The sequence below is a fragment of the Cimex lectularius genome, unplaced genomic scaffold (genome assembly GCF_000648675.2).
Source record: "Cimex lectularius strain Harlan isolate CLEC.00 unplaced genomic scaffold, Clec_2.1 scaffold84, whole genome shotgun sequence".
In the NCBI taxonomy this organism is placed as follows: domain Eukaryota; kingdom Metazoa; phylum Arthropoda; class Insecta; order Hemiptera; family Cimicidae; genus Cimex; species Cimex lectularius.
The window spans coordinates 308697-313732 of NW_019392631.1; the positions used below are offsets into that span (position 1 = coordinate 308697).

Sequence of the window (5036 nt, forward strand, 5' to 3'; positions counted from 1 at the left end):
CGATACGGCCGACCCCCATGGACCTCCTAATGGGCTTCCTTATTCGACTCAAGGTTATTCAACTTTGAACCCTCAACCCTTCAAACGGTAAGCACGACAAAGCATCAGTTTTATTTTTAATTTGGCCGTTTCCGATCATTTTGGTCTGTCTGTCCTCGCAGGCGGGGTGCGAAGAAATTACAAAATACTTAATTAGTAGTAGTATGTAAATAAGCCCGCTTAGTATAATTTTGTTTATGGAGCGGAACAGATATTTTTAAAAAGCCACCAATACACTGCGGAATTTACGAATACTAATGATAGAGTTGTTATTTTAATTGCCGCATTGTCAGTCGGTCTCCATACATTCGTCCGAACGTTTGACCTCTCTTATATTCCAAACCCGCCTGTTTTAGTACTGTTTGAAACATATTTCAACAAGTATTGATTTTCAATTTGTTTATATGTGGGAGGTTTATGGCCGACAAACAGCTGAGGTCATCGCCGCGTTTTCCTTTTTTTCTGGTCTTTAACGCTTATTTTGTTCTAAACTGCAAGCATTTGAATGTTTTGATCTCCTTACTGGCTATCATAAAATGGGAGTCTTTTCTTTATACCTCAGGTTATCAAATACTGAATAAATGTGAAACATTTAATACGTATATGCTCTGAGGTGCAAAAAAAGTGTCTTTTTTAAAGTAAACGCTAGCATAGTATATACTAATACATAGTATATAGTAGCAATAGTATTTACTTTAAAAAAGTCACTTTTTTTGCACCTCAGAGCATATACGTATTAAAGGTGGGATTGAGATGGGAAGAGTGTCCTAGTGGATCGAGGTCACGATAGCTCAATTGGTAGAGCAGCGGTGTTTCTAGCCGAAGATCGTGGGTTCGAACCCCATTCGTGACACTGACTTTTTTATCTCAATTAAAAACCTTAATTAATTGAAACATATTAATTGGTCAAGCGGACCACTAAAACTAGTGGACTTCTTTCTAACATTGCGGTGGCTTGATTTTTTTAAGTTCTACCGTTTATAAGTTTCAAATTTGTTTGAGTGATGGTTTTAATTGATACAGATTCTGCTAGAAGATGGAGAAATCAAGCGTCTGTGGCCAGGGTGCTTAACATTCCCTGAACGACTTTCATCACTACCATCGTACTGGATAGAGGGTACTCAGGAAGGCATGCCACATCTTAGAGGGATGATGGTTTTATCGTTTTTACTTTAGAAAGAAGTCCACTAGGTTTAGTCGCCCGCTTGACCAATTAATATATTTCAATTAATTAAGGTTTTTTGTTGAGATAAAAAAATCAGTGTCACGAGTGGGGTTCGAACCCACGATCTTCGGCTAGATTCGCCGATGCTCTACCACTTTATCTATCGTGATTTCGATCCACTTGGACACTTAACATCCCATCTCAACCCCACCTTAAGAATTTTCCCTCATTTTTTGCCATTTTTCAATTGTCGTGTAATCCCGCTCGTGACACTGACTTTTTTTATCTCAACTAAAAACCTTAATTAAATGAAATAGTTTGAAAGAAGCTTTACAGAAAAACCAACAAAGAAGAGGTTGACTATGCAAATATTTATTTACAAAATCCAGTTAAAAACCAAAATCCAAATGGGAGATTTTATGTGTGGGTTATGTACCTCTTATTCTTTAAAAGGGACCAAATATTGTAGATTCGGCCAAATCTTCCAACATCCAATGAATTCAAAACTTTCAATCCAAATTTCTCCGCCGTATCCTTAATGCTCTCTTCTACGTCACGAATCAAATAATCTATAAAAATCTTACAATTCCATTCGTGTAGGGTCTGATTTCTATATTTCCACCCAAAACTATCCCTCCAGTCTAACCCACTAGCCTCTTTCCTCTACGTCCCATCCTTATAATCCCCCACGCCGTTTAAAATGATAATGGCCTCGTGACTCCTATCTTAACCCTCGCTACTAAACAAAAGTGAGTTCTAACACTGGCTGGTTTCTCTCCCCACTGCCTCCTGGTTTGACAAATATGTCAGATTTATATATAACTATCCTATTTCTGCAATGTGTATTTATATTTTACAGATAAAATAAATTTAAACATAATTGTTCCACCTATCGCAACAGTATCAAAATTTATACCAGGACGAAACTGTTTTCAGCAGCATGCCTATCGCTTTGTACATATATTATTATATGGAGGAACATAATTAGATGGGTTTCCTTCACAGAGGGTAACTGTTAAGGGTTGAAACACGAAAGTTAAACGGCGCGGTTTACCTCCCAGGGGCGAGGCCATGTTCAAACAATGTCTAGATTTTCCCACCTCTCATGTTTCAGATTTATACTGAAAGAAATTTACAACTTCTCTTCGTTTCCATGAGCGACTAACGAAACAATGCTTAATTATTTACTTTGTTACTGGAATACTTTATTATTATAAGATTCTGTTGTTGGCTGACTGTAACTGTATTGTATTCCTAGAACCTTTTCCCTTTAAGTTATTAATATATGGTTGTTTGTTGCAGGAATTTAAAATGAAGGATTCATCACTGAGTGAGTTTTATCTTATCAAAATATTAACAGTTTTTTCTAAAAGTAAGAATATCAAATTCAAAAGCTTTAAATATTTTAATACCCCTGCCGCAAGAAAGTCGATGTTAAATTACGTTTCGCGTTTCCTAACCCTGAATTTGAAATGTTTAAAGCTTCGAGCAGACCATAATGCTTAACTTTCGAAAGGAGTTTATTTTGGATTTAGATAACCTCATATATACGCATGTTCTAATATCTAAGTCTAACACTCGTAACAACCCAGTTTGATCACATTAATTGCCTATCCTTTTATTGTGGAAATACAGGGGTTTTTTTGAGGGGAAGACCGGGGATACACAAATTAGTCATAGATATTAAAAGGTGTTTATTTTAAAAGAAATTATTTAAACAATCATTGAGTAATTTCAACAAAACTCAGGGGAAATAAACAAAGGGGTATCCAATCTGGATTGAAAAAGGGGAACAGTTTTACGTCTAAGATTACTACATTTACTGATTTAAAAAAAAAAATTAATTTACCAAAAGGGGAAAACATATTTACTGAGGCAGTGCTCTCCAGAGCGGAAAAAATAAAAGAATAACATTCAAACACGGCAGCAACACGCCTTACGCGATTCGAGTTTAAAAATTCTTCCTTCCAGTAACAGGGCCAGAGCAACACTCCTAAGCTCTCAGTTCACACTTTTCCCCACTTCACGCCTGTCAGTACCGCCGATCCTGGGCTCAGTCCTCTTGTCACGAGGGTGCTCCGTGACACACTTCAATAAATTATCGGCACGCCTGGATAATCAACCACTTGGGGTGTTGGCAGTTCGAGGTCGCACCTCGTTCTTATACAACCTACCATTGAGGTTGGGCTCAATTGTGCTAGGTCAGTTCAGCACCCAATCTGACAGTGTGTATGTACAGTTTGATGTCCGTCCGGTTTGTACAAAACAATACTATTTGCTCAATGTATATTTATTTTGCACAGATAACCCCAACTCACATGTTCATATATGAACAACCATCTGCAATGACACGTAAATAAACAATGGAAACTGAGGGAGTAGATAAAGGCAGGTGCCATATTAGGCATGCTAATCAAAGCCACTACTCCAAATCAATAATAAAAAAATCATAGCGATTTAACACTGCACCAGGTAAATAATAAAACTAAGAACACATTCCCGGAAGGTTGCCATCTTCTCTTACATTGAGGCAGCACTAAAGGCCCAAGCCTCATGCGAGGTTAGGGCAAAGAGTGTTTGGAATTGCATGGAGGTCTTGGCGGAAAACAAGGTCACCTATGATCTGTACCTGGGCGTTCGGGGTATAGAGGCAATGAAAAAAATCGATATGTTGGCCATGGACTCTCTAGGCCCGGAACCCTATTGTGGCTTTGCATCTTGCCACAAATACATCTTAAAATGGATCCTGGAAAATGGAACCTGGTGGAACAATACCACAGGAATGAGGCACGCGAAGAGATTCATAGAAGAGCCATCCGCAACCGAACCAGGATTTTTGTTGGACTCCTGACGGGGCACTGCCACCTAAAAACCTGATAGCACAGACAAAAGAAACACTGTGCAGATATTGCCAGGAAGAGGAGGAGACCGCAGAACACATTTTATGTTTTGTGAAGGTCTTTGTAGGTGCAGGTTCTTGCAACTAGGAGAGAAAAAGCCGCAAGCAGTTAGTTACAAAAATCATAGAAGCACAATAGATCTACTTAAGTCGAGGAGGAGAAGGCCTTGTGGCCGCCCCTTTTATCCCTATCCCTCTCATGGCACTAGACACAATTAAATATTTAAAAAAATGGATTTTGCATTTGTTATTCTTTGGGCGGCTACGGTGTATTAGAAAGGGCGAATTTTTCAACGAAAACGTTGTAGTCTTGTAGGAAATATAATGTAGTCTGTGAAATGAAAGTCAGATTTGCATTTAAATAATTTTAAAGTTATTGGGATTTTACGAAAAAAAAATTTTTTAGCCTAAAATCACAAAACTGTTAATATCTTAGGAAAGCGTCATGTAGAAACGTCGTTCCGGTGGCACTGTACTACGTTCTATACGTTTTATGTAGTAAAAACATCATACCAATATTGAAATTTAACCATCAACCAACCTGTATATGTAAGAAAATATACGCGATGCTTACGGTTTACTCAAGGGTATTTTCTTTATCATAATGTAAGGTATTAATGGAGTTAAAACCTAATCAAACCGGATTGAAATTTGGTTCGTGTCGAAGGCCCTATCAAGTATGAATTCCTCTCACTTTGCGGCGCGCTGGCTATGTAACCCGCACGACTGGCCGGTTTTGTCGGTTGTGATGTGATACTCAAATCGTTGAAGTTCGACCATCCACATAACAAAAATCCTTTTTTGCTTGTTTCTTTCATTGTATTGATTTTTACATCTGTAAAACAATTACAATGGTAAAATCGCTATAAGAATAAAATCGACATGAAAAACATGTGAGGAGAAATCACCTAGTCTCTTTTAGAAGATATAAAT

At 37.8% G+C, this 5036-nt stretch overlaps 1 non-coding gene across 1 annotated transcript; it reads left to right on the plus strand.

Moving 5' to 3' along the window:
* Nucleotides 1-819: 819 nt before the first annotated feature.
* Trnae-uuc lies at nucleotides 820-892 on the plus strand. The gene has a single exon. It is a non-coding gene; the product is annotated as a tRNA-Glu (tRNA).
* Nucleotides 893-5036: the final 4144 nt, after the last annotated feature.